Source organism: Ambystoma mexicanum, chromosome 12 (assembly GCF_040938575.1).
Source record: "Ambystoma mexicanum isolate Mex_15411 chromosome 12, UKY_AmexF1_1, whole genome shotgun sequence".
Lineage (NCBI taxonomy): Eukaryota > Metazoa > Chordata > Amphibia > Caudata > Ambystomatidae > Ambystoma > Ambystoma mexicanum.
In genome coordinates this window covers 418,747,114-418,759,736 of record NC_090936.1, presented here as the reverse complement: position 1 = coordinate 418,759,736, position 12,623 = coordinate 418,747,114, and positions in this window count along the sequence as shown.

Below are 12,623 nucleotides of genomic sequence, written 5' to 3'. Positions count from 1 at the left end.
CATATCGTACCCTGGGGTGGTGGGTAGGGGCAGGTCCTGATTTGTAGGGGGGAATTGGTTATTTATAACGTGCTTCATACCCAGAGGTTTCTGAGCGTGGACCCGGGTATCGAACCTGTGTTGCTTTGTGTCGTCTTGCTTCCAAGACAAGCACGTTGACCCCAAGCTATCCTCCCGGCCCTGAATGATCTGTATACAGCATAGTTAGGTGGGACAGCCAGGAAAAGCAGGGGGGGCAGAGGCATTGTGGAGCCAGGACTCTGTGGTGGCTGGAGTGTCTAGGTGCTGTGAGAGGATGGGATTATGGATATCAACCGCATGAGCACCTAAGGATCTAACATTATTTAGTGTGCATTTAAGTGATCGTTCTAGATCGGAATCTATGTAGGTGGGATGCGCCCAAGCATGGTAGCATACGACCAGGGATCAGGTTATTGGAGGATGGTGGAGGGCACTGTGTATATGGTGCATTGAGGCTGTTAAGCATGGCTGTGCTCAAATGGGAGGTAAAAGGAAGAGGTATGGCACCTAAATTGATGGAGATGGTGGGTGCTGATGCAGCTGGTGGGAGAGTGCATTGCATGAAGGCTGGACTAAATGCTGGTAGAGGCGGATTGCCATTGGGCATGCCACGACTTGTGAGAGGGATCAGGGTGCCAAGGGAGTTGTCAGGGATGGGGCAAGGGTGTCTTTAGGATCTAGATGGCTGCTGGAGGTCACCGCTGGTGTTGAACAGTGCACTTTAGTGCCAATCTATTACAATATACGCAGGAATGGCATCGCAGGAGGGAGAAGGCAATCAGGGGAGGCATGATTTACAACACATGATGGGGAGGCATTACAGTGGGCTACAGTTCCGAGACATGCATGTTTACATGAAAAAAGATATCAGAGGCTGATGGGGGCCATCAGAGGGTGGCTGGAGCACATCACAAGTTACCACAGCATTACAGTGCGCCTTGGCACCAAGAGACATTTTTACATGTAAATGGTACCGGAGGCGGGCGTGGCTATCAAATGAGGCAGGAGTCATAGTACATGACAGCAGCCTATGTGCTCTGAATGGAGGCTGTTTCTGTTACCTCCTCCTCTCCAATTGTCAGTAGCTATTGACCCTATTAAACCGTAGGCATTGTTCTCTTCACTCAGGTGGGAACTTGGTGGTGAAAGGGCAAACATGTAAATTGCCTCCTGGAATGGTTGTCCTTTTCTATGGACCACTCACAACTTGTGTATATATCTAACTCAGGTTGAGGCACATTTCCATCACATTTTGGGCATCACAAGGTTCTATATGGTCACCTATATTATATAACATCATGGAACTACTGAGAGACCTTGTGGGTCAGGTGTTGCCATTCACATCTACACGGGTAGCACACAGATCCATCTAAAATGTCATCTTTGGAAAATATTCACATCTCTGTGCCATATAGGACTGGACGTCCACTAAATTTCTTAAATGAAATCTATCAAAAATGAGCTTATGTTGATTCCATCTCCTGCTCAATGTTATCATCCTCATCTTCCCTTGTGGTGAGAAATACAGTGGTTTCTTAAGTTTGCCGTTTGAGTTTCATTTTGGTCTAAGTCTTAATGCCCACTTTGAGATCTCCAAATTGACATAGACATGTTCTGGGTATCACTACATAAAAGTCATTCTTCTACCATCTGCATTTCAGTCAGTCAGTGGTATATGCATTGGTTATACCAAGAGTAGGTGATGAAAATGCTATTCTATCGGGCCGCTCCGTAAATTCCCCTGTGCCTCCGACATCTGTTTTTCAATCTTCCGCTTAGTTGGTGTGTGTCATAAAGGAGACCACATCACTCCTATTTTATTCTATCTTCATTGGCTTCTCTTGCACTTCTGCCTTCACTTTAAGATGTGCCTGATGACCTTGAAAGCTCTTTGCATACCTTAATTTGCAGGTAGTTTACATATTGGTGGCTAAGCAGTCTGTAGAAGTGCTGACCTGAGATGGTTGGCTGTCTGAAAAACCAAAGGGTGTCTCACCTACTAGTCCCCATGGATATCTCTCTCTCTCTCTGTCTCTCTCTCTCTCTTTCGCTTGTCTCTCTCTGTCTCTCCCCCCAACATAAGGGCACAGCCATCACCTTTGGATCCAGACCCTGGGGGTGGACCAGTGGGGGAGTATCATCTGGTTGAGGCGTCTTTGGTAAGTGGGAATGAGACGGCCGATGGTGAGACGCAGTATTCCACCCTTTCCCGTACCCGTCCTATTTGTTTGTTTATTTATAGATCGCTCCAAACCCAGGAGGTATCTGGGCGCGTTACATGTTACATAGATACTATTACAATTGTCTTACAATGAGGCAAAAATGACAGACACTGCAGAATAAAGGAGCAGAGTATATACATCATTACATAGTACATTGCAGTTCAGAATAAAGGGGCAGAGTATATTTATCATTACATAGTACATTGCAGTACAGTAATTATCAAAAGATTTACATAGACTTGACATATATTTTACACTGCGATACAGGGGAGTGCATATGATTCTCTGATGTGCCAACTCCACCCGCCCCCTTTCTACACAAACACTAGGCCGAGGAAGAGGGCGACAGAGTAAAGAGACTGTCCCTTACATATCGCATTGGGCATGTCCCGCTAATCGTGTCTGGCAAAGTCAGGCACTTGACTTTAAGTGCATACATCTGATACCAATTAGATCTCCCAAGGATAAAAGGCAGAACAGAGACACACTCTGAGCAAGGTGGAACACGAGTAAGAGCAGAACTTCCGGAGGCAAAGGCGAACCTACTGGAGCAGAGCAGCAGACCGAGGGATGAAAGCAAACAGTGGAGAACTGCAGCAATTACCTGCAGGAGGTTGCTGCCTCCAAAAGGCAGTGAAAGACATGTGGAGGAGTCCAAATCCCAAACAAGAAGGCTGCATTGTGTTTGAAGGATGCCAACAACCCTTTCAGCTGAACGGCATAGTTGGGGAGGCGCGGCCAAGCCTGTGGTACTAACCTTGACTCGTGAATTGAAAAACTGTAAAGACAAGAAAGAAACGCACACAGCCGGTGAGTTGGCAAGCGACATGAAAGACCAGTGTGTTTTAAGGAAAGATTGAAGTTGCAACATTATATCACACAATTGAAGGCTGCACACATGTGGATGAGACTCGAAGAAAGGCAGACCCGTGAATGAACTTTGAAGTACCGATAGCTGTAAAACCAGCGATACTGAGTAACAAAGTGGTCTGGGGAAAGGAAGTAGCCTACTCGAAAGTCTGTGAAAGGTGAAATGTTTGTAGCAATAAAGTGAATGAATTGTAAAAGCAAAGAAATCAAAATTAACCCTGAGAAAAGGGAAGAGTAAAAAGGTGAACATTGAACTTTGGTGCTTAGGACATTGAACTACCCTGACCAAGAAGCACTGGGGCAGATATGACAAGAGTGTGAATTGAAGGGAAAGTCGAAGTGGTGGTGCGGAGGTCTGTAGTAAAGTCACGCACATTTGCAAGTCTTCGACATCAGTAAACGGTCCGAGCCCAACTGAGGGAGATTGGAAGTGTAATAAGTTAAGGTAAGTGAAACTCTCAAGGATGTGAATTAAGCTTGGGGAAGGGAACCCCGGGAAGTGTTTTGCTTTGAAAAGGCCTGAGCCCGACAGAGGGGGACCGGTGTGAATTTTTTGTTGGACTGTGTTCTGAAAGCTGGAAAGAGAGAGACTTAATGTGGAAGGCCAGGCAGGCCCCAATCCACGTTTTGAACTGCCTTTATTTTAAGAACCTGAGCCAGAGTGTGTCATCCTGCCTACGGAGACAGCCTTACTCCGTGCGGTCTAACATGGGGAGGAGAGCTGACTCATTCACATTTATTCTTTATACCTGAACACGGATTTTCCTTTGCAAACATATTCCACAGACCTTGGATTTCTCTATCAAAATGTGCTTACTCCTTCCATTACCCTTTAGAAAGCATTAAAAACCACATATGTTTAGGACAGCCATGCCACAATAAGCATTACAAATCAGACCACTTGAGCAGTCTTAATTCTCATGCTGTTCCACCTTCTTTTTGTTTATTCATCTTGTAAGTGACCTTTTATGTTATTGCTGAAATGTTGTAACTGTATGTATTTATGTAGATCTGTACAGGGCCCAGATGAATAGCTGTGCTTAGGAAGTAATATAAATACATAAAAAACTAAAATTGTATTATAAAAGCAAGATGCCCACTTGGCAATGTCAGGGCACCACTAAATGAAAAACATGTTTTAAACCTGCGTAACTGGTAGGTGAAGTCATCAAATGCAAGGCCAAGAGGAGTATGTACACAGCTGATGTATATTTGCTCAAATCATCTTTCCATTTGTTTTGCATTTGGTGTCAACTGATGTCAACTGCGTCTGGTTGTGTTCTGCTTTGTATTGCTGTGTGCCAACCCGCATCCTTCTGTCCCTACAATAGTTTCCGTGATTTGGTAACTTCACCCCTATGTTCAGCTCCACACGTTGTTTGTCTATCATGATTCCTCAGAGGCCTAATACATGTGAATTTGGATGAAATGCTCTACAAAGGCCAAGAAGTGGTATATTATACATGGCATAGTCAACTAAGAGAGTAAATTGAGACACATACAGACCTTTTGTTATATACACAAATAAGAAAATGTAATTGATCAAATACTCAAATACAAAGTTCCTTTTGTTATTGTAACAGTGTAAATTTACTAGGATTCATACCCACAGCACTGCCATTTGCATGGTCTCCAGGCGTGCTGGCGAATCGGGGGGGGGGGAAATAGTGAAGAGGGGGGGGCAATGAAAGATGGATTTGCTGATGTCTGCGGTTAGTAGGACACAGGCACTGTTTTTAGTCTATTCCCAGGTGCTCGGTCTCAAGAGCACAGAGCAGTGGTGGCAAGCCGTGTTCCCCCAGATGCTCCTGCCCACAACTGTCATGATTCCCAACCATTGATTATGCTGCTAGGGCTGAGAGAAACTGTAGGCCAAAACATCAGGAAGACATTAGGTTGGTCCACCATTGACAGAGGTACCCAGATCGGACAATTGCGTGCCCATTGTGCTAGGGTGCATAGGCATGGGAAGTGGTATGCAAGTTGGTTGTAGGGGGTGTACCATCCTCTTTGAGGTCTAGGAGAAGGGATTTTAAAACCTAGTGGCATAGTTGGCCCACCAACAGCCTGTTTGGCAGGGAAAAAGAGGGCGTTATTGATGGGACAAACAATTCATACGTTGGGCAAACAATCTAAGATGATAATGGGCCAAATGCAGTGGGGCAACAAGAAAACTAGGTTGAACAATTTCTAATGGAGCAAACAATGTGGGTCATTACGACCCTGTCGCTAAGGGGTTAACTGCGCCGTAAAAGGCTGCGGCGCCGTTAACCCCTTAGCGCCTAATTACGAGGTCCCTTTGCGGGACCCGACCTGAATGGCTGGTCTGGACCAGCCGTTAAAGCAGGGACCCTCAAAGGGACCTTCGAGGTAATTACGGTACAGCAATTTGGGGTACCATAATCACCGCCTTCCCCAGTCCCATGGAGCCATATGGGGCAAAAACGGGAATGGGGGAAGGGCCAATGTTCAATGAGGAATTACCGCCCTGCCAAACTTGGAATGGGGTGGCAATTCCCCATTGAACTTTGGCGGACTCGTTACAACACCGGCAGCAACCATAGTGCTAATAGTGCCATGGGTTACCGCCAGTGTTGCAATGAGGGCCAATGTGTACACACATAAAAGATGCACAATGTGTATGTTGATGCCTAAGGGCACATTATTTCTGGTTTTCGAGCAAAGGATGGTGAGTGCAGCGAGTTGGGGCACGTAACTAGTGCAGAATGTGAATAGAGTAAGATGGCACCTGGAACCCAAGCAGGATCACCTACCATTTTCAAGGCTTCTTTCACCAGTCCATCTTCCATGTTCTCGTGAATGTGAATATCCACTTTGTTGATGAAGAAGAGGGTGACAGGTGGGTGAAGGTGCTGGAGAGGAGGGAGCTGGCTGTGCAATCTAGGTGCCGGAGAGGGTGGAGGCAGGCTTGAGGCAAAGGCAACAAGGTAGTTCTCATACCTGGATGCACACTATCACCCTTCTTAGCGCTCAGACTAGGAGTTATTATTGAATGAATACTCAACTTCTCACCCTAGAAGTGGCTTATCTGAACAGGACAGTGGTACCTCCATGTCGGAGTCCCCTGAATTGTGAAACCTCCGTTAGCAGACCACTCAAAGTGGGGGGCGGGGTGGAACAGCCTTGTCTAATAATTATGCGAGCCCCACTCCGGCAGAATGTAAAAGTGTGACACTATTGATATAGTACAGGTCACATCCCCCAGTGACTGCATCTGTGGTAGCTTCATTGAAGGTAAATCATTAAGTATTCAGGGAGTGGACAACATAAGAGCATGCAAAATAAGAGTTATGTAAAGAATTTGGTGCTATAAAAAACAGATCTAGCTCCAGAATCATTTGTAACATAGCAAGAGTGACAATCGACCACTGCATGCTAGTTTCCAACTCTTATATCTGATTAAAACCACAATGTATTCATTTTAAAAAAAAGAATACACAATATACCAACATATCTAATACAATAACTAACACGATAAACACATACAACATATTAAAGTGCAATTGTGTGATATAGGGTTCGTTTTAAAGTGCCGTTTGTGCAATACAGTACATTTCATTGGGTTATACAATTTGTCCTCTTTCAAAATTCTTTTTTTTTTAAAAGAAAAAGTAGGAGAGGGGACCATGGTCACCGTTCCATCATCATTAGATTTTATTTTTATCTTATAAAGTTAGATATATACACACACCCTTGGGTCCGTTTATATCAAATTCTCCGTTTTTTTTTGTAAAGCTGGAAACATTTCCCCACGATTTGCCTCGGGATTGTTATTTCTAAATATCCTGTTTTTTTAAAAAGGATGTATTTTTCAAATATGTCGATATCCAGCATTTTTGCTTTTTCTGAGACCCCCCCATCCTATTTCAATCTCTTGTTTCCTTTGAGATCTAGGCCTTCATTAGGACAAAACATTTATTATTAGATCCAATCTCTTCACTACCCCTTCTAGGTGATATTCATTCTACAATAAAAACACACGTGCATACTTAGAGATCCCATAATACACTCTACATGATAAGGACAAACCCATTCCTAATGTTGCTACTAAACTTCATATTTTTTCCTCAAAGGGGGGCATATTTAATTTCTTAATCCACTTCTTTGTCAATTTGATGTCTACAAGACCCAGAATTCATCATTAGTCGCTTATTTATTCAATTTATTCTATGGCTGTATTTCTTTGGCCACTCATGGCTAAAAATGGCCATGGACCTTAATTTCTAATCTTTTAAACTCTTCACAATTAAGTCTCCTCCATCTTCAGTATTTAAAACTTGTCACCTGTTGGCAAGATTACTATAATCAAGAGCCAATCTTTGTTCATATTGAGTGCCAGACTACAGGGGCTAGATCTCGCCCCCACTAGTTGCAAACCACACATCCCAATCAGTCATTCTATTGGAGGTGTCCTTAAATGAACACATCCTCAAGGACCCTCATCATGCCATAAAGTACAAAAAAACATCCTCGTCCCTCTTTTACGTTTTACACTTAACCATGTTCATTTAGAAAAACAACCACTATCCCTACTCATACCCTGTGCATTAATTTGTTCTACGTCATAGCATTTTCTTTTCTTTGAGTCTTATTTACTCACATCTGCACACTGAATTATTTTCGTGCAGTCCATTGCCAGCTTCCACTCAGTCTGGCATACAAAACCTTGTGTTTTATATGGCACATCTTAAGTAAACCACGCATTGCGCAGTTTGCTGATCAGCAACGTGTACTGGTTCATCGTGATCAACACAGGAGCCATATTGGAATGTCTAATATGCACTTTTTACATATAATGTTCATAGTTTCATGAAAAAATACAAATAAAATCATCCACTGTTCCATACAATGTGGCATTTCAACCTATTTCAAAAAATCCCCATGCTCCGCAAATCTGTTTCCCATATAAGATGCATAAGTGTATGTCTCACCACCTGTTGGAGGCAGACTGCATTCTAATCAATCATCAAACAACGAGGCCTATATGTTTAAGTGGCCTCTTTATGTCCGACTTGTCAGACAGATATTTGATTTTAACATGGACACTATTGTTGCCATAATGCATATATTTTGCATGTCCTAGTATAATCAGTTTTAGTTATTAATCTTTTTGAATGCTTGAGTGAGACCTATATTATAACAAATACATAGTCCTTTACCCCTCCATATTATCAATCTACCATTATACCACTAATTAAATATTTGCTCCCTCCATGTACTTTTTTCTTCTTAGTACAGAACCATTCTGTTCCATATGTGACAATCAAAAATACAATGAGTCCTGTCTCACCCACGGTATGCAAAACAACAGATCGAGTAAAAAAATATATTGAGCTGTAGGACACAGCTTGCTCTCCCAAGATTCTTGGCCGTCTGTCTATAATATGCCACTCCTGTGGCTCAATGTCCTTTATCAAAACAAGTACGCGATCACTTAGAAAAATGAGGCCCATTCAATACTTGTGGTTAAAACTGATTGGACCACGTTGAGGCGATCTATCCACTTTTGTTCAAGTTTTCGAAAAGCTAGGTCTCTGTCCCCTTCATGTGGGAGTGGCTTATCTGTCTGTATCACAAACCATATATGTCCATGTATTTATGTTCTGCCTTTGTGAAGTGTTCCACTACTGGTTTCTCTGATACTTAAGCATGATCTTTGCTCACATATCCTTTGCCTTTTTTCTCTTTTCATTTGTCTAATATAAATGAGACCACAGGGGCACTTAATTACATACACAGCCCAGCTGGTTTTGCAATTTGTGAAATCCACAAATTCCTAGTTCTGTACATTTAAGTCTATGTTCTGTGTCAATCCACAAACAGAACATTTACCAAATGTGTAGTGGCCAGTGATCGGTGCCTTTCCCCATAAACTTGTTACTGTTGCATCGGTCTTAGATTGTCTGATTATTTTAAAAGCATACTTGGTTTGCTAGGATGGAACTCAGGGGATTGAATGATTTTTCAAAATAGCTTTTTTTCAAGGCATTGTTTATAGGGCTATACATTGTTACACATATAATTCTTTCTTCTTGTGGTGTGTGTTGTTCGTTAAGGTACATTTCTCAATTGATTTTGTTCTTTTCCTAGCATCCTTCACAGCCCTCAGATAGCCTCTTTGTTTCAGGCGAACCTCAAGGTCATTCAAATATTTGTTGTAATGTTCTTCTATGGAGCAGTTCCTCCTTATTCTGAGAAACAGACCGTATGGTAGACACATTTTTAAACTTGATGGGTGATAGCTGCTGAAGTGGAGTAAAGTATTTTTATCCATTGGTTTCCGATACAACGTGGTATCTATAGTGCCATTGACATGTTTGCTTAAGATGAGGTCCAAGAAGGCTATCGAATACATGTCATGGGGAACTTAATCTAAGGATCACGCTTGTTCAACCGTTTCTTAAAATTATGGAATTCCTCGATGGTGCCTGTCCAGACCATCAACACATCATCAATATAACGATGTCAATTTTGTTTCACAAAAGGGTTTTGATCAATGTACAGGTGGGTGGACTCAAAATGATCCAGGTACAAATTTGCAATGTCTGGTGCAAATTTCGCACCCATACTTGTGCTGTGCACTTGTTTCTACAACACAAAGACATTTTTGGTGAGTGCCAGCCGAATGCACTCAAGGATGAACTCTGTAGGCACTCTCTCTTTCATATCTGACTGTATCTCTAGATACGTTCTCATGGCATTTTGCGTTACACTCGTACACAGTACTTCTAAGTCAAGTGTCACCAGGATGTCCTGTTGTTCTACTCTGGAGTTCGAAAGAATATTAATCACTTCAGTGGTGTCTCTTATATATGATGTCATCTTAGCCACAAAAGGTCTGAGGGACAAATCAGCATATTCTGACAAGGGCTCCAACACGGAGCTTACTGCAGACACTATTGGTATGGACGTTGTCTTTGTGCATTTTTGGTAGAATGTAGATGGCGGCTGTTACTGGGCGCAATGTATTCAAAAAACGTTTTTGTTCCTCCTCTGTTGCATGTCGAGTCAAGCTTGCATCTCTTCCTGCAGTCTAGTAGTTGGATATACCTCTAATTGGCAATAATGTTCTTGAATGCTAAGAATTAAAACAGCTTCTTTTTTTGTAGTCTGCCCTGTCCCAGAAGACAATGCCCCCCACTTTGTTTGCTTGTTCTAAAAGAAACTTGGGGTGATTATCTAGTGTTTTAATAGCTTGTCTTTCTTCTCTTGTTAAATTGTCTCTTGTATAGTTCTTGCTGGCGAGGAGACATCTTGCCTCGTTGAATACTTTATTGTCAGACATATAGACGATGGAGGGGGTAGAAACAACAGATGGTGGTTTTAACCCCGTCACACTGCTTTCCCTCTCCTTATCTCCACTGTCTTCATAGACCTCTCTGAAAAAAATGCTTTAACTTTGTGACCCTAAAGAACCGTCTTAATTCCAGGTTATACTTTGTTACATTAACAAATTGGGACTATCTGATCTGTTGCTCCACTTTCTTGTATGTACCCCATACTCTCCCTCTGGGTAGTGTTTCCTGTTCTTGCCTCTTCTCCCCACGCGCCCTCTAAAAAAATAAACTGTTGGGGTTGTGGATTCTGTATATCTGAGACAGATGGCCTCTCTTCTCTTTTAGGTTTGGAATCACTCCCACTTGTGGCATTCGATGTTTCTGAGAAAGTAACATACTTCTTCCTGGGACCACCATTTCTCTGTTGGGTCCTCGATCCATACCCCCTACCTATTCTGTTCATGATAGAAGTCAAATCATGATAGAAGATATACAATATGGGTATGTTCTCTCTTCTTTGTACATCTCAATATCTTTCTTTAGCTTCCAGATCTCTTTATCCAGGGTGATTTGTTTACATTTTGGGATTTCTTCATGAATTCATTCTAACTTATTCTTCATATGCTGAAAAATCAGTTCTTAAATGAGCTTTTCTAATCCGTCTAGCGCTTTCCCCAGTTTCTTACTTTCTTCCGCTGGTGTCTCAATTATGAGAATTATCCAGTCTCGGCTATATCGGTTTCCCCACTCCACTAAAATTTGACTTGAACTTTGGATTATCAATAAATACTCTAGGTATGTTTCGAACCTGTAGATCTTCAGGCATAGCCCCTGCCTTTAAATATTCAAGCATCAGCTAGCCATGTATGTCTGTCCTTACTATTTTTTTCTTTTTCTGTGTCAAAAGGTCTAAATCATTTGTGGAGGAATGTACAACATATGCACCTAAACCAACAACTTGAAAAAGGAAAGGGGCCTTAAGTGATCTCTGGAAAAGCTCTTCCGAGAAAGAGAAAATATTCCTGTTCTCCATCTCTCAAACAAAGATCACTGTCTTTGGAGAAAAACGTATTTATAGGATGTTTAAATTACACATTCTTAGAAAATATTGACCCAACAACCAGAGGTTGTCCAGACATAGTTATAACAGGTCAATGCCTTGAATTTTTATTTACAAGGAGCTTGCACCACTATAGGAATTCTGATAACTGTAACATAACAAGAGAATCATTTATACATAACGAAAAAAGTAAACAACATTTTTTGAATTTCTGATTCTAGAAAAAAATGAATGATGAATAGTGGAATTAAAGAGGCCCTCTTTTGGCAATGAATTAAAATCAATGAACAATGCCCTCAATTTAAAAACAAAAACAGAATATCGAAAGCCAGATAGGAAATATTTCCGGAGAAGAAATATAACCCCTTAACTGAGGAGGATGTCATGAGTAAATTATATTTACATGCTGAAGCCATAAGGCTTCAGCATGTAAATATAGCAGACACGTTTTTCAATGCTGCTTGGGCATTTTTGCCCGATTTGCATGGGGGAGGGCTGGCTGTAAAGGAGAGACTCTGGCCTTTCCAGAGAGCCCTCCCACAAGCAGATTGCTGGTCGGGGATCATGCTGGTCGGGGATCTTTTGATCATCGACCAGCAATCCCACCAGGGAATTGATTTTGGGGTTCGGCTCCCACCCACGGCAAACAGGCCCCAGCCCTCAACCTAAAAAGGCAAATTCAGGTGGCACCATGGTTTTTGCCTTCTATGGGGGCAGATCGGTGCTGCACCCATTTGCCCGCATGGAAGGCAAAATAACATTGAACACTCCAAAGCGGGGCACACTTGGGGGCATCAGGTGGCTGGCCCCATGCCTGTGGGCCAGCTCCCTCTGCAATCTCCCTCTTAAGTAAACATTGCATTATGCCGTTTTCTGATCAGCAACGTGTACTAATTCATCGCGATCAACACAGGAGCCATATTGGAATGTCTAATAGGCACTTTTTTACCTATAATGTTCATAGTTTCATGACAAAATACAAAAAAGTCCTCCACTGTTCCATACAATGTGGCATGTGGATATTTAAAAAAATCCCCATGCACAGCAAATTGGTTTCCCATATAAGATGCATAAGTGTATGCAACGTATGTCTCACCACCTGTTGGAGGCTCACTGTGTTCTAATCAATCATCAAAGAACGAGGCCTATATG